The sequence below is a fragment of the Hemicordylus capensis genome, chromosome 4 (assembly GCF_027244095.1).
Source record: "Hemicordylus capensis ecotype Gifberg chromosome 4, rHemCap1.1.pri, whole genome shotgun sequence".
Taxonomy (NCBI): Eukaryota; Metazoa; Chordata; class Lepidosauria; order Squamata; family Cordylidae; genus Hemicordylus; species Hemicordylus capensis.
This window is the reverse complement of record NC_069660.1, coordinates 6,503,337-6,523,879: the sequence shown is the minus strand read 5'-3', so window position 1 is coordinate 6,523,879 and position 20,543 is coordinate 6,503,337. Positions and strand designations below refer to the sequence as shown.

At 44.2% G+C, this 20,543-nt stretch overlaps 1 protein-coding gene across 6 annotated transcripts in view; it reads right to left on the bottom strand.

Annotated features, from left to right (window-relative positions):
* CSNK2A1 (casein kinase 2 alpha 1) overlaps positions 1–19,034 on the bottom strand; it is a 55,599-nt gene extending 36,565 nt beyond the window's left edge. For 2 of the 6 annotated variants that reach the window (XM_053247894.1, XM_053247901.1), the window contains exon 1: positions 18,822–19,033. The gene's annotated coding sequence lies outside the window, so the exon portion shown is untranslated. Of the gene's footprint in view, positions 1–7,466; positions 7,612–18,665; positions 18,686–18,821 lie in introns of those variants that run through there. The other 4 variants (XM_053247895.1, XM_053247900.1, XM_053247896.1 and 1 more) reach the window with 4 other exon arrangements.
* Positions 19,035–20,543: the final 1,509 nt, after the last annotated feature.

The following is a 20,543-nucleotide window of genomic DNA, read 5'->3' as shown; positions in this document are numbered from 1 at the left end:
CTCCTTATGTAGGGGATATAAAGAGGGCTCCTTCCACAAGGCTAACTCCCCTGGCTCAGCTCTTTAGCAATAGCAATAGCACTTACATTTATATACCGCTCTATAGCTGGAAGCTCTCTAAGCGGTTTACAATGATTTAGCATATTGCCCCCAACATTCTGGGTACTCATTTTACCGACCTCGGAAGGATGGAAGGCTGAGTCAACCTTGAGCCCCTGGTCAGGATCGAACTTGTAACCTTCTGGTTACAGGGTGGCAGTTTTACCACTGCGCCACCAGGGGCTCCTCCGCGCCACCAGGGACACCTTTGACACCTAAAAATGTAAGAATGGAATCTAGGATTTTTAACGGAGACATTTGTATGCACCATTTGGCGAGGACCGATGGCGGTCCTGCTTGGTGGCCTTGGTTCTTATGCTTGGCCCTACCTTGGGCCTCCATCCCGGGGTCCTCCAAGAGAGAGTCTGTGGGAGTTTTCCCTTACATGCGAGGGATCAACTCCCAATGTAAAAGGCCAAACTGGTGTTTTCAGTTCTGGTCTAGTTTGTTTTTGAAAGAGGGGAGTTAGTTCTTGGGGGAAAGGAATAAAAAGAATTAGCTCACCAAGAGTTGAATTTGAGAAAGGATGGATGAGACAGAAGCCCCAAGAAATCTGGCCTACCAGGAGCAAAGACAAGAAGGAACTGGGGATCTGACTCCCTGAGCATAAAAGGAAAGGGGACAGACCTCAGGATACCTGAAAAATACCTGATATTTTCAGTCTACTGGGAGCATGAGGGGGAAGTTAACCCTTTGTAAGTTGCGACCTCTTACTTCAAGGGAGAACTAGGATTTTAAAAAATGTTTTAATCAATCTCATATGAACTTTAAAGTCACTTAATATGTCACAACAGGAACTTGGAATATTTTTTTCTATTCCCACACTAAGCTACTGATAAACTCTGTTCCCATGATAACCTCACAACTACCCTTTCGAATGCTTCTCCATGATCTGTGGGGTTTCCTCTAGTCTCTGATTTGATGGAACAATGTTCAACAGAACTTCACCATTAGTTTAGGAAGGTGGTTTTTTCAAAATTGCATGTGAAATGTCAAGGTTAACTCCCTTGTTAAACTACACAAACATTTTGCTTATAGTATCAGGACAACTAGAAGTTTTCAGCCATCTTTGTAGGCTGCCTTCTAGAATCATGATGGCTGGCTTGTGCTAGATTTACCCACTTCACAGTCAGGCAAGTTAGAAATGTTTTACCCATAAATAAGACACCTCATGTTCTAAGCACAATTATTGGGAAGACACATCACAAAGGGGTAATGCTCAATTTCAAAGTAGTAATGAAAGTTATCAAATTGTTTTGAGAACCCTAAAATACAGAATATGAAGGTCTAGCTTTGTACAAGAAATGACAAAATTGCCAGGTTTTCATGGCACCTGGAAACATTTTTTGGAAATTTTACTCTGTGTATAAGGCAAGCTTAAAATCAGAGATCAAGAATCAATACCAGGCAACAGGATGTGGCTGCCACACTGGTCAGACTGACCAATCATATTACTGCCTATTATTTGATTGTGGTTCTATATTGTCAAAATATTCCAAAACCACCAAGTTTCAGCTATTATAACTGATGGACCCCTGCTAACTGGCCATACAAGTACCACTTAAAATGGTGGTTATTACATTATCAGAAGGTGAGCAACTGTCTCTATTCATCCCAGCATAAAATCCCTCTCAGTGGCCATCACTGGTATCTCCATCACAGGGCAGGGAACCATTTTCTGCCCTTTTTATTCAGGCTTTTGGCCAAAAGAGCTGTTCTCTGCTCTTTTCAAATTTTTAGATGCATTTGTTCTGTTTTTATTGATCATCTTGTTAACAACTGCCCTGGGGTCTTAAGATGAAGGGAAACCTTTAAAAAAAGGTTTTCTCATTCCTTTTGCTGCAATATAAACTGCTTCGGGAACTTTTTGTGGAGATGCAGTATATAAATATATTAAACAACAAATGCAGGCATCTCCCAGCTGTGTCAGTGGCAAAGATCAGGACTCAATCTTGCTTGCTGCAGGAATCACAGAGCACTAGTTTAATAACTATAGACTGACCCTGGTGTTCCAGGATAAAAGCCAAAGGCTTCGTGAATCATTCACATATATACAAGATTTACTTAATATTGTTAAAAGCTATAATTCATCTGGAGAAAATTATTGAGGTGCATAAAAATATGGGGGGTGCGAGGTGTTCCTTGGGATAAGGAGCTATGCTGGAGTCATATTTGACCTCCAGTTACTTACGCCTATTTTAAAAGCGGGCCATCTTCCAGCACTTTCCCTTTCAAAGGCTTTCCCCTGGGATGCCTGCAAGACTAGCTCCCCTAAAGCTCTTAGGTGTGACACTTCTTCCTTTATCTCACTAGGATTTTGGAGCCTTGGGAATTGTGTGTGCATGCAAGCATGTGAGAGACTCATTGATTGCATCTTCTATGCTGCTTTAATTACACCGTATCTGGTTTGTTATTGTTATTAAGATGGTTGGGCTTGGTTTTTTTTAGCTGTTCAATGGTTTTAATGATTTGTTTTTAATTTGTTGGATTGTTGTAAAGCCTGTTAGTCACATTGGGAAGCCCCAAAGAACAGAAAGGCAGGACAGAAACGTTTCTAAAAATACCACTTCTGAGTATCTCCTAAGCACCACAGAGTCAGAGACAAGGTGTCACCTGCTACTCTGAATCGGCAGAAGGGCAGAATCTGTCAGGACAACAGATTTCTAATGGCTACCAAGGCTGAGCAAGATTTATTCACCCAATTTCTGGACGTCTAAGGCTCCCACGTGACTATAGGGTGTGACTAGATTTTGATCACACCAGCCAAATAAGAGGTTTGCAAATTCCCTAGAGAGGAAAAAACTTTAGTTCTACGTGGTAGATCTAACAAACACTGGTTTAAATTAGAGACAGCACATTTATTAAAGAATGGAAATGTAAGTGAGCCCCACAAGACAGAGGTACAGAAGAGGAATAAAGAACAATTTTGTATGTCCATACATCGGCCCATCATTTTCATCCTCTGCAATTACATACTGTGTTGTTTCAAACACAAAGGAATCTCAAAATTGACTGGGGTATGGGGGAAGACCACAATTTAAATATGTACACACACGAGTTGTGTATACTACAAACAGTTTTCAAAGCTGCATTTTGTCTGGAAAATTAAGACTTGTGATTTGACCTGGAAACACACTTTTAGTAAATACTGTGCTGGTTTTTTTAAACAGAGGTTTGAGTTTGAAAATCCAGCTGGTAAAGATTGCCCATACATCCCGACAGGGCAGAAATTTCTTCCTTGAAACCTTAAGTCTAATTCCTGTAATACAATTAATTAGGAGACCAAATGGTAGACCAAGGCTAAAGAAACACTTAGAATTCCTAGTCACTAGCATAAAAGTTTGTCATCCAGCCAATCAAGCAACTGGAACTTTTCAAACCCTGTAACTGAAGTGTTCATTCAGTTCCCATTTAATTCCAACTCTTTTCAAAGCTAAAGCATGACCACTCTTGAAGACTCACTAGAAACTGAACAAGATGTACAACTCTGACCTTCTCTCTCTACCTTGCCACGTGTCTTAACTAGCTTCCAACCTCAAAGAATAAAAGTCCAAGCCAGAAGTGAAGTCAGAGCACTTGTGCATCAGAAGTGCTGCGGTGGGGAGGTAAAGAAGACTGGAGGTCCCAGACAAGTGATGGGGGACTCAAAGCTGGGTAGCGAGAGACTGGGCACTCCACAGGAGGCTGGGGGTAGTGAGCCTGGAGCATTCCAGAGACTGTGCCAAGCAGAGATAGAAGCAGATCCTCAGGAGGATGCCCTGATTGAGGATGCTTCCCTCTTTGCCTAAAGTAAAGCTTTTTGCAGTCCAGTTAGGGAGTAAATGCCCTCCAAACTGGCCAATGAAGAGGCCAGGGAAGCAGTCTCCTGTGCAACATTAACAAGAACTGCAGAAGGGCAGACTACAACATGCCCACTCCAATTGTGAACCTTTTACAGAAGCCTTTTAAGGAGCTATGCATGTCCAACTAATGGCATGTTTCAAATGCAGTTCTTTCTGCCAAGCTTATCCCTGCTCTAAGGCTTTGTGCTTTTCCATAGGAAGAAACCTTTTTCAACAATTCAAAAGGTACAACAATTCAAAGGGGGATCTTCATCTTAAGCTATGGAAATGCTTGCTGCAGCTTGAACAACTAGTCTAGCAAGCTACTTACATGGAAGGAAACCATTCTCACAGGAAAATTGGCTACCTAGAAGTAGGCAATTCTTTCCCAAGTCTACATCCAAACTGCATCACAAGACTACTACCATACTTCCTTCCCAATAGTGCCAATTTCTAATGCTAATCTCTCATCTTTGCAAAAACACACATACCCCCCCACCCCACAATCTAATTTTCTTACTACTTCCTAAAGACAGATGGTCACCTTCCTACTTCCCTCCACTTTCTTGCAAAATAACCTCTATTAACACCTGTGATCCTGGACTCCTAGCCAATTCTCCACCATTACATGCCTTGACCACTGTTCCCTCTAAGGTGGGTATGTGTGCATGCCCACACATTTTTGGATGTCTGCTCGGTTAATTTTAGATTCTGCTCAGGTTGAATCAGGAAGGCCCCACTCTGAATGCACGTGTGCACACACCGCCTTGATAATGCCGCCCAGAACAAAACTCATTCCGAACAAAGATGAAAAAAATTAGAGAACACTGGTCTTGACCCCTCTCTCTCCCCTTCACACTCACAAGATAGGGAAAGCCACTCACTTCCGACCACGACATCCATACATTCTTCTGATCCCAAATCTAAGATGCAGTTGATATTCATAAAATGCACCCAGATTTGCTTCCAGTCACCGAGTTGTCTGGACAGTTCCTTGTCATCTACTGCTCATCTTGATACCCAATACCTGCTATGTGATAGAAATGGTTTCCATAAATCCCTCTGAAGAGGAAAAAACTAGTCAATCCCTGGCATATGCAGGTAGAGAATAGAAAGACCCATCTGAAACTCTGGCGAGTCACAGTTAGTCAGCATAGACAATACTGGAGGTACTTTCTGACACTATAAAGCAGCTTCCTCTGTTCTTCAAAAGAAAAGCTGAACTGCCCATAAAAAGGCTATGGCTAATTTACTTGGGAGTAAACCCTACTGAACACAATACAACTCTCTTCCAAGTACACACACAATATGGTTGCTAATCTAAAACATCTGCATATTGGACCACAGCACAGAATCATACTCTGTCTTTGTTTCTTAATAGATAGCCCACAAGCTACAACAGACTAATGAAGATCCTATAACCAGCCCTCAAGGTCTCTCGTCTCTGCTTTCCCACTACTCTTGCATCTTTTTTATTTCATGCATAAGTTCTTCGTGAATTTTTAGTTTATATTTATATTTTATTGTTAGCAATTGCTAGTTAAGTTTTTGATTCATACTGTATGTGATTGATGTTATTTTCTAGCAACTATTAACCTCTGGTTAACCTCTTTTATTCTACTATTTCTAGTTGATTTTTAAGCTGACCATGGGTCATAAATAAATAAATATAAATCTTTCTCAGCTGCTTTTTTTTGTTAAACAGAGTAAAGCACATTTGCTCCAATATGTGCATAAGGGATCTTGGAAAGAAACATGGCAATCAGGTCTGGAGCTCCAGCAGCCACCAAAAGCAAAGGAGAATGCAAAGAAGAGATGGTCCCAACATGGGTTGGAACCATCCTCACAGTTGGCATTCAAATTCTTATTCCTACTTCTGCCAAAAACCAAAGTGTGTCTCATGGAAATTCGGATGATTACTTAGGCCAGGATTTGCAAGGGCTTGCACAGAAGTAGAGCATCTTTACAAGCCCACCCACACTTTATAGGGCAGTTTGGAACAACTGGTTTGGCAAGCTACTCATCTGGACAGAAGATGCACATTTTAAGCAATTAGGTAAATGGCGAGCTGTAAAGGAGATTTAGACTTAGCAAAGCTTCAGCACCTCAATATTGTACTAGAGCAGTGGTTCCCAACCTGGGTTCCTCCAGATGTTGCTGAACTACAACTCCCAGCACCCCCAGCCACAATTGTAGCTCTAGAGTCACAATATAGGAAGGCTTTACACACAGCCAGTTGAAACAGACATATGCCAATATCAGTTATTATGCTCAGCCATAGGGCATTGTATATAAACATACAATAAAATCAAATAGGCAGAAGTGTCAAGCCTGTTACATATTTGAGGCATATAAGAATCTCTCTTGGAAGCCAAATTCCTCCCATGTTAAGATTATTGCCTAGCTGTATCAAGAGTAGCCACCAACAGCTTAGACCAACATTCTTCATTGTAAGGTCCAGGGCCCAGTGGCAGTCCACATCAACCCTAAGTGTGGCTACCTGTAAAAAAATTTACGGGGGGGCTGTGTGAAGCTTTAGTCAAAGCTGAATACTCCGCACAGTCCCTCTGGCAGCACGTGGAGATGACTGCTCCCACCATGCAATGCTGCGCTACCCAGTGCCAGGGGATGCTCCATTATGGGAAAGCCCTCTTGAGCCCCTGCACCTCTTGGAAAGTGTACACAGAGTGCTGGAAAGTGAAGCCCTTCCCAGTGCTTTCCTCCTAGAACTGTTAAGAGAGGGCTGTACCTCTCTTAAAGGGCCCTGGCCCCTGCTTGAAAAATAGTGAAGATCACTAGCTTAGATAATAGTGTGAGCATCTCAGATGCCTAAGACAGTTGAATCTGAGCTTGCATGTTTTCTGGAAGCACTTGCAACAGGGCATACTTGCTTTGCTTTGGCTGGCTTGTAACTAAGGCAGTCAAGCAGGCATGGGGCAATAATTATTTATCTGCCTTATATCAATGTAAATCAGGTACTTTATCTCGTCAACCCCTCCAAGCCCAAGGGCTGGAGAGGACTAGAAATCAAACTTTTCATGCCGTTTCTAAGTTGCCCTGCTTCTAACCCATTGTTACAGATGACCTCCTATACTGTGTGAGAAAAACCAAATATTATGAACACCACACCACAAATATGCACTCCCCTGGAAGGAGCAGGTACACAGGTTGGGAGTACCCCTGGACCCAGGCCTCACCCTGGTATCTCAGGTGGAGGCTATGGCCAGGAGTGCTTTCTATTAGTTTCGGCTGATTCGACAGCTGCGTCCATTCCTTGAAGAGGACAACCTCAAAACAGTGGTGCACCAGGTGGTAACCTCCCGGCTTGTCTATTGCAGGGTATTCTACGTGGGGCTGCCTTTGAACTAACTGAAGTTTCCAAACTATGTACAAAATGCGGCAGCCAGATTGGTCTCTGGGACAACCCGGAGAGACCATATTATGCCTGCTTTAAAACAGTTGCACAGGCTGCCGATATGTTTCCAGGCAAAATATAAAGTGCTGGTTATTACCTTTAAAGCCCTGAATGGCTTAGGTTCAGGTTACCTTAGAGAGCACCTTCTTATACATGATCCCCACCGCACATTAAGGTCATCTGAAGAGGTCTGTCTCCAGCTACCACCGGTACGTCCGGTGGCGACTCAGAAGCGGGCCTTCTCTGTAGCTGCTCCTAAGCTGTGGAATGCATTCCCTGCAGAAATCCATAATCTGAATTATTTATTGGCCTTCAGCAGAGCCCTCAAAACTGTCTGTTTGGCCTGGCCTTCCAGGGTTTTTAAATTGTTGTAAATGGTTTTAACGTTGTAACCTGGTTTTTCAGGGTTTTTTAATCTGTTTTGAATGTTTTAGCTGCTATTGTTTTATGGTGTTTTACAACCTCTGTTTTTAACTGCTAATTGATTTTAATTGTTTTGCTTTAATGTAAACCACCCTGAGCCATTCTGGAAGGAAATCGAATAAATAAAACTAGCCGAATTTTAAATATTTCTGAATTTGGGGGGATATTTAAAGTAAAATGTCATTCGAAACATTTTCTACCTCCTATTTCATATTCATATATTCATACATGGAATGCTTAAGAGAGACAGTAAATGGGCACCATACTGCAATAAATTCATCCAGTCTTCTGTCTCTTATTTGAATATTGGTTATTGCTCACCTCCCATTATTTCAAAGTCCCATGTTTTTCTTTTTAAGCACAGAATAACATCCAGGATACTTACCATTTTCATACTTTTGCTATGAAATTTTAGCTGCTACTAGTAAGAACAGTCACAATGTTCTTTCTTGATGAGATTGTCTTTGTTGGAGGCCTTCAGGATAGCCATAAAGACCCATCTTTTTAGCCTGGCTTTTAATTATATTTTCTTTTAACTTTATCTAATTTTACCTTTAATCTGATTTTAATTGGTTTTTTATTTGAATATAAACCACTCTGAGCCACGTTTGGAAGAGCGGTATATAAATAAATAAGACTAAATATTAGGGTTGCGCATTGCATTGAGCCAATAACTGGGTTGAGGCAATGTAAGCCCTATCAAAGTATTTTTCATCATCAATGATTCTGATGAAAAAATATCATGTCATCAGGGAATGATTCAATACAATGCCACCTCATATCAGTATTGTACTGAAAAGCATTGGGTGGGGGTGGGCTTACCTTTAGCGAAGATCCAGCTTCTTTGAAGAACTGGGTAACCATGGCGGTAGCATTTCAAAATGTTGTGTTTCCTTCCTGGTCTCGCTCAATAATGTGGCAGTAAAGGATGCAGCCTCATGGTGTTGCATCCTTTTCCTGGTGCATTACGGCGGTTGGGGGGGGGGAGGGATGGCCATACCCTGTAACTTATAGGGTACAGGCACAGGCATGTTTTCCTCTGTTAATGAACCAGGAAAAGGAGGCAATGTCATGACGTTGTAGGACAGTACCAGGAAAGAGAATATAGTGTTTTCAAACAGTGAGGCTGCCCAGAAGGTGAGGGCATGCACATACCTCTTGCCTGTGTACTCCCCAGAGGCATCTGGTGGGCCACTGTGTGAAACATGATGCTGGACTAGATAGGCTTGGGCCTGATCCAGCAGGGCTGTTCTTATGTTCTTAAGCCAACCAGTTTCTTCAGAGAAGCTACACACAACAATGCATCGAGTTGATACTGTACTCATTATTGGCTCAATGCAATCCCTTGCATTGTGGGCAAAGCACACAAGTGGCCTGGATAGTTATCTGGAACAGGCCTGTAATTCAGCCTGTGCACAGCCCTACTAAATGGCAAAGAGGCACCTTTTAACGTGGTGACTCTCTTTATTTAGCAGGGGGAGAGTAACTGGCCCTATCCACCCCCCAGGACAGTACCTCCAGTGACTGTTGCTGGTGTCTATCTTATGTTTCTTTTTAAATTGTGAGCCCTTTGGGGACAGGAATCCATCTTATTTATTTATTATTTCTCTGTGTGAACCATCCTGAGCCATTTTTGGAAGGGTGGTATAGAAATTGAATAAAATAAAATGATAAAAATAAATATTGCCAATCATAAGGGGCTTCTGCCTTCAAAAGTAACATTTTATTATTTATTTATTTGTTCGTTCGATTTGTAGACTGCCCTTACAGAATAGCTCAGGGCGGTTCACAAATATCATAAAATAGTTAAAATCAATCAATAATTGGGAATAAAAATTTTAAAATACAATAAAGCAGCAAAAAAAAATTCAAAACCTTATAAAAACTCGATACATTAAAAAACCCTTTAAAACAAAAATAAATGTATTTATTTAAAATATTTCTATACTGCTCAAAACTTGAATTTAAAACCCAATATTAAAAATATTAAAACTATAAATCTGATTAAAAACCTGGGTGAATAAATGTGTCTTCAGTGCCTTTTTAAAAGTTGCCAGAGATGAGGAGGCTTTTAGTTCAACAGGGAGCACATTCCAAAGTCCAGGGGCAGCAACGGAGAAGGCCCGTTATTGAGCAGCCACCAGATGAGTTGGTGGCAACCACAGAAGAACCTCTCCAGGTGATCTTAACAGGTGGTGGGGCTCATGGTAAAGAAGTTCAGCCATTTTTGCTCAAGAACCAGAATCCACTCTTCACCCCTCCCCGCCCTACCTTTAACTTTTCACCATACATATCATTGTTCTTAAGAGCTAGATGACCAGATGGAGGATAATGAGATTCTTGTACCTTCGCAGTTGTAACAAAGAGGAAGTTTGTCAAGTACAACTTGACAGATGCAGGTGAGAAGTTGCACCTGCTGAATGCCTCACAACTATTAATAGTAGCACAGCCCTCTTTTGCAGTTAGTGTTTCGTCCATTTCAGACATCACACAAAACCATGTTTAGCATGATAATCATGAGCCTTGGGTTCACATACACCCCCTCACATTTGCATGTGGGGGGAGAACGTTTTCAACTTCCTTTCATGGTTTACAACAAGCTAGGATTTGTCATGATATCTAAACCTGGCGATGTTAAGCTAATATAGATACCAGTTTGCAAGCAAGCCAAGATATGAAACGAGGATTGTATCCATTATTGCAGCAGACCTTAGGTCACTGCATGATCTGAGCCACAGCATGATCCACGTGCCAATCCTGACCTACCAGTTTAAGGCCAATGATCTAGATCAGGGGTTCTCAACGTTGGGTCCCCAGATGTTTTGGACTTCAACTCCCATAATCCCAGCCCCAGTGGCCTTTGGTTGGGGATTATGGGAGTTGAAGTCCAATAACATCTGGGGACCCAACGCTGAGAATCCCTGATCTAGATTACCTTAAAATAAAGGACTCTCCCTTAAGGTTACTCAAGTGGCAAATATTAAACTCCTTTCAACAAAAGTTCTAAAATTAGTACCCAAATATTAAAGTATCTTATTTAGCATGTTTTAAAGTACTGGTACCCACCTTTGGAACGGAAAAGGTGAGAAATTAAACTAATTATAAAACTTCGAGCCATGATTTTTATTTAGAAAGCACACTTCTAACCATTACAGTTTCCTGAAATGGTACGAAAATGCAAAGATGACGGTGCGCCATCTCCCCACCTCCTCAACTAGTGCAAACAGCATTTCTAGAAGGATGCAAACTTCCTTGACTCATCTCAGTAGGGCATTTCTCACTCACCCTATTTTTCACACTTTATGATCTGTAGTGGCAAATAATTTAGGCACACTTGCTGAGAGCCAAGCATGAAGTTTTTCATAATTAAATGCAAGTGAACAGAACAAACCAGGAGTGAAATGAACAGAAGCCAATCTCTAAGCTTCAGTGTGTGCACTTCACAAAGAGAATAGTCCTGCAGATCCAAGTTTCTTGAGAACTTCAGCATCTAAATACATTGCACAGCTGCAGAAGAGCAGTCTAAAAATGTTGGCAATTATTCTGGTGCAGGTGGACTGCACATCTGCCATTTGCCTTTCCAAAATATTTTCTTCTCCCCTACTACTTCAATTTCTATGCCCATCATACCAATCCTGTACTGTCATTTTACATCCAACATTTGAAATAGGAACATAGGTAGCTGGTCAGACCACTGGTCCATCTAGCCCAGTATCATCTACACTGACTTGCAGCAGCTATCCAAGGTTACAGGCAGGAGGTTCTCCCAGCCTTACCTAGAGATGCTACCAGGGACTGAACCCGGGACCTTCTGAGATGCTCTTTCACTCAACTATGGTCCTGTTAGCTAAGGGGAATATCATATAATGCTCACATATAGTCTCCCATCCAAATGCAAACCAAGGTGGACCTTGCTTAGCAAAACAGACAATTCATGCATGTTACCACAAGATCAGCTCTCCTGCCCAAATATAGAAGCTTGGCAGGAAACAGGACTTAGAAAACCTATACAAGATTAATCTGCATGCTTTAGTGAGCACAGAATTTGGATCTGCAGGCAGAGATCACACTTACCCAAGTACAAACTCAGCTGCTTGCTGGAGAAACTAGCAATTTGTTCCAGGAGGCTAACTCACAAGACTCAAGTTGCACTGTGATAATGTGCAAAATGTTCTGGAGGCTCAAATGTTCAAGCCTGCAGGGGGATCTGGGCATTTTAGTGGAAGAAAAATATGCATGTTTGATTACAAGACTCTTATACTGAGATGAGGGTATCAACTGTGCACATTTCCCTTATTGGAAGGGAAAATTAGGGAAGGGGAAAGTAGGGCAGATCTTTATGGAAGTAATTCAACAAAGCAAGTAATTCTCACGTGCAATACACTTAATTAAAACACCACCCATAGTTTGACAACATGCACCAGCCACTGCATGCACTGCGACGACATATGTAATCATGTGTGACATGGCTACACATTTTTTTAATATGTTCACTAGTAAAGTCATGCCTTTGGGGGCTCTGAATGGGACAGGGCTTCTGGGGAAAGGGAGTGGAGTTAAACAAGAGAAAGTTGGCCAGCAGCATTTCATGCATTTGCTGGCTACATGTAGACTTTAAGAATTCATGCCGGGAAGCAGTGGTAGAGCATCTGCTTTGCACACAGACGGTCCCAGGTTCAATTCCATTGGCATCTGCAAGCAGGGCTGGGAAAGACTCCTGTCTGAAACCCTGGAGAGCTGCTGCCAGCCAGAATAGACAATATGGAGTTAGATGGGCCAATAGTCCAACTCAGTAGAGGTTAGTGTCCTACGTTCTTATGACTTTGAGGGACCACATTTTTGAGGCCATTAAGATCCAACACCACCTTTCAAGTTCATTCAGCACACAAGCTTCCCAGGCTTATTAGTACACAACCTGTTCCATTCTGGATGTTACACACTATAAGTGTTAAGTGCTGCTCAAGGTTGCTTGGGTTCACATTGAAGGATTTGAAAGCCGACTGTTTGCAAAACTCTGTTCTGCCAGCACCTAATGATTCTAATCAAGATTTTGAAAGCTAACTTTCATCAACAGCAAGAGAGCTCCTTGGGGTCTAAACCTCTACTGTACAAATAACGGGAACATCCACTATTTCCAGGGCAATCAATTTTGCCTTGCTTGGGTGCACAGGCCAATGGTGCTCTCCTATTGGCAGGAGGAGAACAGATTAAGACCCTGCTATGATCATTACAATGGTTTGCCCCATGACACTCTGTGGATGCAAAAGCTGGACTTTGAAGAAGCAAGATTTTAAAAAGCATTAACAGTTTTGAACTCTGCTGCTGGAGAAGACTTTTGAGGATACCATGGACAGCCAGGAAAACAAACAAATGGATCATAGAACAAATCAATCCAAAATTTCCACTCAAGGCACAAATGACCAGGCTCAAACTATCATATTTCGCAAACATTATGCGAAGACCCAGCTCCCTTGAGAAGTCCATGATGCTGGGGAAAGTTGAAGGAAACAGAAGAAGAGGACGACCAGCAGCAAGGTGGATGGACTTGATTACCACAGCAATGAATGCTTCACTGAGAGACCTTAAAGGCCAAGTGATCTTTAAACGTAATATAGACAGGATTCTGCAGTCCATATTCTGAAACTGAACAAGCAAAACAAAGCAAGCATCTGCTTGCTTATCTTGCTTCTGCTGGCCATGTGGAGAGTGCTGTGTCTCGTACCCTGAACCATAGGAACGTTTTTCAAACAGTCTCTCCCTGCATACACAGCAAATGAGGTCCAAATATAGCTTGAAAAGGGGGATACTATCTTGCATAAGGACAAATGTGATTACAAATTGTTCACTGGGTATTAGCAACCAACACTGGTGCATGGATAATATTACAATAAACTAATTGTATTTATGGCTTGTATTCACATCCTGAAATTATTAATTTCAAATGAGAACATTTGACTGCCTCCCGAATTTTGGAATGGGTTCAGAAGAGAGTGAGACTGGAAAAACTAATCAGATTTGCTTCCCTGCTTTGTAAAAAGGGGAGGCTAGTTGAGATTAAGGAAATAGTATGCCCTACATAACCCTCACCCTCTTCTAGATAAGATACTAGAGAGATGACCACTCCCAAGGCATGGCCAGTTGGAAAGCTGGTAAACTACAACTGAACACCCATTCCTATCTTCCTCAAAGACAATAAACAGTTACACAATTGTTTGACCCTTTGTCACCCTCCCTCCCTTACAACCTAGCGAAGACTTTCAAACCAGGATTAGTCTTACTCTATCCTACTAAATATTGTGGTTGGGGGAAGGAGAACCTTTCCCTCATGCAGACATGGGACAGCAGAAGCTTTCACTAGAGGAGTAATTCATTATACACAAAAGGGTCATCCTACCATCAGATAAAGGGAGAAGCCCCACTACAAAAATTAAGGATGAAGCTTCTATATTAAGTCACCTGTCATTAGTTTTAGTTGATAGGGATGCGTGACTGGACCTTCTCTGCGGCCACACACTGTGGAACCCCCTGTCCCAAGAAAGCCACATGGTCCCTTCCTTACTGACCTTTTGTAACAAAATGAACATTTTTCCCCCTCTTACAGCAGGCCTTTGGCCTTCTGGGTGTTTGGTCTGTTACCTATATGACTCCCTATAGCTTGGGGTGTGCCACACTCTTAACCTTATCTCCTATCCCCTGCTATTGTGCTTTCTATTTTGATTTTATTATTGCCTTTTAACTGTGTTGTCGTATGCTGACAAGCACTACTATATTGGGTGATAACGCACAATTAAAAATGTTTTCAGACAGTTTAAATTGATTAAATTTAAATAAATCTATCGGTCACAATACCCTCAATATAGGTACTTTTCTGAGATACTGAAGGAAACTAGAGACCTCACAGTTTAATACAAGTGATCACTCATTGTTAGGAAAGGCCATCCTTTGTGATTCCTATTATAGCAACATAACAAAATTAAAATAGCCTGAAGACCTACAGTCACAAAAGTGCCCTAAATTCTCAACCTCAGAGATTAAAATTTGCCCTCACTGCTTAGAACTACTACCCCACCAATTGATCAATTATAACTTTAGTTGATTAATCTAATACTTAATGCTTGCAGCACCACTAAACCCCCTACTAGTACAAGTCTCCCCTAAGACTAAGGGAGAAAAGTATCCTGAGAGAGACACATATCTTAATATTCAGCTAACAGTGGGACCCCATAAAAACCAGGAGTCCCCTACACCCCACCTATGGTGATACAAGAAAGGACCACCACCACTCAACTACACATGGACATTTCCACATGCAGCTGGCTATGGGGAAAAACCATCATGAACAGTTGGTGGGGGGATGTCCCCTCAGGCACTGGGATTGCCATTTTGTATGAGCTGTATACATCTTATACATAGTAATAAGTATTGAATAACAAATATACCCTTCCTTGGCCAGGTACTCAAGAAGGTGGTGGTGACTCAAATTCAAGCATCCTTGGAGGAAGCTGATTATTTGGATCCATTCCAGGCTGGCTTCAGGCCTGGTCATGGCACCAAAACGGCCTTGGTCACCCTGGTTGATGACCTTTACCGGGAGAGGGGCAATGTTACCCTGTGGGTTCTCCTCAATCTCTCAGTGGCTTTTGATACCATTGACCATGGGATCCTTTTGGAAAGGCTTCGAGAGTTGAGGGTTGGAGGCACTGCATTGCGGTGGTTTCGCTCCTATCTCCAGGGTCAATATCAAAGAGTTGCCATGGGGGAATTCTGTTCAGTCCCCTGGGAGTTGACCTGTGGGGTTCCGCAGGGGTCGATCCTATCCCCTATGTTTTTTAACATCTATATGAAGCTGCTGGGAGAGGTCATCAGGAGGTTTGGCCTGAGGTGCCACCATTATGCTGATGATGTCCAGTTCTAACTATCTATTCCATCTCAATCAGGAGAGGTGGTTGAGGTGCTTGACTGTTGCCTGGAGGCGGTAATGAGCTGGATGTGGACCAATAAATTGAAACTGAATCCAGATAAGTTGAAGGTGCTGTGTGTCAGGGGCTCTCAAGTCCATGAAGTGAAGAGACTTTGTTCTTGAGGGGATGGTAGTAACCCAGAAGGAACAGGTATGTAGCTTGGGGATACTCCTGGATTCGTTGCTGGAGGCCCAGGTGGCAACGGTGGCCAGGAGTGCCTATTTTCAATTCAGGCTTGACCGCCAGCTATGACCCTTTCTGGACAGAGATAGCCTGGCCACAGTGATCCATGCTCTGGTAACGTCCAGACTAGACTATTGTAATGCACTTTATGTGGTGCTGCCCCTGAAGACGGTTCGGAGGCTGCAACTAGTGCAAAATGCAGCAGCAAGACTTATGATGGGCACTACTGGCCAGATGCACATCATGCCATTCTTAAAGGAACTGCACTGGTTGCCAATTTGCCACCAAGCCAGATTCAAGGTTTTCACACTGACTTATAAAGCCCTGAACAACCTGGGCCCCAAATACCTGAAGAAACACCTTCTCCCATATAGACCTGCCTGTCAGTTAAGATCGTAGGAGAGACCCTCTTGGTAGTACTACCACTGTCAGACGTTAAAGGGGTACGGGCACGTGAGAGGGCTTTCTCTGTGGTGGCCCCTAGGTTGTGGAATGCCCTCCCCTCTAAGGTGCACCAAACTCCGACATTGTGCACATTCAGGAGAATGGTGACGACGCACCTCTTTACCCTGGCCTTTGACTAGAGAAGTAGTGGTTATTCCCCTCTCAGGCACTGTATTTTTTTTACTGTATTTTTGATTTTATGATGCTGAATTTTAATTATGCTTTATATTGGTTTTATTGTAACCCGCTCTGGGACCTTTGGGTATACGGCAGGCTAGAAATGTAAATAAATAATGTCACCTTCCCACAAAAAAGAAGCCAACAGACGAACATAGAGAAACTAGAATAGGCACCTGCAGGATTTGTACACTTAACAAGAAACACTTCAAGGATCATCATCATCAGAGTACTGATAGGAGGTGGATTCTCAGGGCTAAACCAAGTGTGAGACCTAGCCATGTGAAGACATCTACAAATCCACATGCCAGTTCACCAGTAGTGAGCACCCCCAGCCCTTTGGTGAGCAGGACACCCAGCACCACAGAGATCTCCTCTCCAGAAATCTCCTTTCTACTGCCATTTTTGAGAAGATAAGAAACAGCACAAATCTCCACTGTAGTGATCATATTGCTTCCCCCCCCCACACACACTCAATTTCAAGTTTTTTTTTAAAGTAACTCTCCACTTAATATGTGAATGGGGCACATACATTAATAAAATACATCTGGACTGCCTCGATGCATCTAACTTGGCTGTCAAACAATCGGCTGTAGAATGGGATGAAGAGCATCACAGTACTAAGGTGAAGAAGGAAGACCACTCCTTTGTAATCACAGAAATGTGTCAGTATACAGAGCACGATATGGACTTGCTACCCCATGAGAAGGTGGAAAGCCGCTACAAGACCAAGCAAATGAGGTGTTCTAGAGAAGGGATTGTGAGAGAAGAGCACTGCGTTCAACCAGGATTGGATATGTTCATGGAGGATGGCTCAACCAGCCAACCATTATTAGTCTCAACAGGAAAAGGGAAACTCCTTGTGCAGTTTACCTCTGAATACCAGGTGCTAGGGACAAACAAGAGGATAGGACCATTATCTGCATGCTCTACTCTGCTGAGTGCCAAGAGGCACCTGGCTGCCCACTGCTGGAAACAGGATGCTATAGACAGACCTTGGTCTGATCCAGCAAGACAATCCTTATGACTCTCATAAGCACAGAAGCAAGGAATCTACAAAATATTTGCCATAAGTACTCTTCCCCTTATGATTTACCAAATATTTGTGAACGGCCCTATGTACAAAAACCCAAATAAAAAAACTTTATGACAAGTTTTTAAAAATGCAGATTCACACACTCTGAGCAACACGCCCAGACTAAGCTCAACTGAAACTAATGGGAGTTAAATTAGTCATGGCTACATTGTTTCACTGATTCCAACAGTGCTTAGTTATGATTAACTAGGCTGCATGTTGCCCGCCACTTAGACCTCATCACTCATCATTTATCCAAACATAACACTTTTACAGTCCCTCTGGAAGATGCTCAGGCTTACACACTGGTGAACCTCAAGTGTAAACTCCCTTACACAGATAAATATGCCCCAATAAGCAGAGTGGAGGCAATATCTTTGGCAAGGGCAGGCAGGTTTGGGGCCTCCTGTGCTGAGTGCTCTCCACTGACCCCCTTGACAGAGGCATCTCCTCCTTGTCTGCAATGGCGTGCCCCACCCCCACCAAGACACTATTCAGAAAAGCCACTGCAGGCCTTACAAAGAGGTGAGCCTTCTTTCACACTGCCCACCATTAAAAAAGAAGAAGAAATCACTGCCTACATCCCAAATCGTGCTATCCAAGCATGCAAGGAGTAGCTCCAATATACCCCCAGGGGCAGAGGGTGGTGGAAGAGGGGAGATCCTCTATCACAAGAGGAGCCTGGCATCCTGGGGAGGGGCACCTTTCACCCAAGAGGGCAGGTGAAGATCCCTATGGGGACCCTCTCCCCTTCATCCTTGCCCCACATGGGGGTGGGGTGGGTGGGTGGGGAGGGGTCCCCCCCAACCCACCCGAGGGGAGCTTCCCACTACGCAGCTGCTTGAGAGAGGAAAGAAGGGACCTTCTGTGCAGAAGGGTGGGGAGAGACAAGCCCGCCCCCCCACCCGGGCAGGAGCCCCACCCACTCAGGAAGGACAGCCCCTCCCCCCAAGGAACTCCGCCACCGTGCAGCTCCCGGGGGGGAGGGGGCGCAGGAGCCGCTTCACGAGGAAGGAGACCCCCCCCCCGCTTGAGGCTGCGCTTGATGGGGGGGGAGAGGCCCTTACCTTCCTCCACCCCCCTCGGGTTTATGTGGTCGGCCGCGGGGGGGAGAAGGGGAGAGAGGGGGAGGGGCCACTGTCCCCCCCCTCCTCTCAGCTTCCCGCCCACCCGCCTCTCCCTCCCGCCAGCCAGCCAGCCAGCCACCCCTCTGCCGCGGTTACCTGGGGCGGCCGCCGCGCCTTCCTGCCTCCTGCGCGCGCTCTCCCCCCTCACTGGCTCTCTCCCTCACTCACTCGCCGGCCTCACACAGACAATATGGCGGAGGCACAAGGCTCGGCCGCCAGCCGCAGGAACCAGAGCGAGGCTGGCCGGAAGCGGAAGCGGGCTCCTCTCCTCTGCACCGCCACACACTCACGGCCTCTCTAGCGCGGCAGCCTCTCTGCTGCTGAGCACCCCCGGGTCTCTAAGCGTCAGGGCGGAGCTTCGCGGAGCCTGTGCCCCCGCATGCGTCCCTTGCTTCGCCCGCGTGGCCTCCTGGGAGTTGGAGTTTTTTGGGGGCGGGGGAGCGGAGCTCAGCCTGAGGCTCTCCAGCCTTTGCGGGACTGCAGCAGCCCTCATCTCCCAATAAAGGGCGGCTGAGATGGAGGGCTATGATGGAGCAGATGGGTTCAAAGACCCCGGGCTCCCAGGTCCCTGAGGGGCCCCCAGCTCCATCCCTCCCTGTTTTCTTTATTATCTCCCTCACTCCAGGGGGCCGCCAAGGAGAGGGGCAAACACAGCCGCCCCTCCCTAGCTACACCCCTGGATCTCTACGCGCCACCTACGGGCTGGGCATACGGTGGGGTAGCGGCGCAGGGAGAGACCGGAAGGGTCCCCGGCCCTGTTCTTTTCCCCCTTCGGGGCTTCAGCAGAGACGCGGCTCTCCCAAGTTCAGATCTGTCGGCTTATTTTAATTTTATTTATTTTAATGTTAAATTTCTATACCGCCTTTCATTAAAACAATCCCCAGGCGGTTTACACACACACACACACACACACACACACACACACACACACACTATAAAAATGACAATTAAAATATTAAGCTAAAATATAAAACAAATCTGACTAAAAAGATTTAAAATACAAGCCTAAAAACTGTACGAAATACAAAGAAGCAGCAGTAGAGACAATCGTTAAAAAGCCAAGATTTCACATGCTTTCTAAAAGCTGTGATGGAGACTGAGGAGCGAATAGCCACCGGGAGAGCATTCTAGAGTTTGGGGGCAGTAACAGAGAAGGCCCCGTCCCGTGTGCACGACAGCAGAGCCTCCCTCACTGGCGGCACCCGCAGCAGAGCCCCCTCAGATGACCTCGACAAGCGGGCAGCAACCCTTGGGAGCAGGCGGTCCCTCAGGTATCCGGGGACCAAGCCATTAAGGGCTTTAAAGGTCAAAGCCAGCACCTTGAATTGGACTCGGAAACAAACTGGCAGCCAGTGCAGCTCTTTCAAAATGGGTGTGATGTGCTCCCACCGGGCAGCTCCAGATAAAACTCTAGCTGCCCATTTTGCACTAGCTTTTAGTTTCCTAAAAGTTGTATTTAAAGCTACGTCTGTAATTTGTTTAACGCAATAATGAATATAAAATAGCAATCACTTAAGCCCCATTCACACGTCATGTTCAACACTCATAATTCAACGAGTGTACAGTCAGTGTACACAGGTACAGTCATTCACAGGTTATGCTGAGTGCAGGTGAACTTCCTATCTGGACCATTGAATTTGAAGGGCCTGTGTCCGGGTTCACTTTTAAAATGAGCACAGGCACAGTCATTCACACAAAAACACTCATTTATCATAATGACTGAATCACACTTTAATCTTCCATTAACTGAACTGTATGTTTAGAGCAGACCCATGCAATCCTATGCATGTCTATTCAGAAGTAAGTCCCATTGAATTT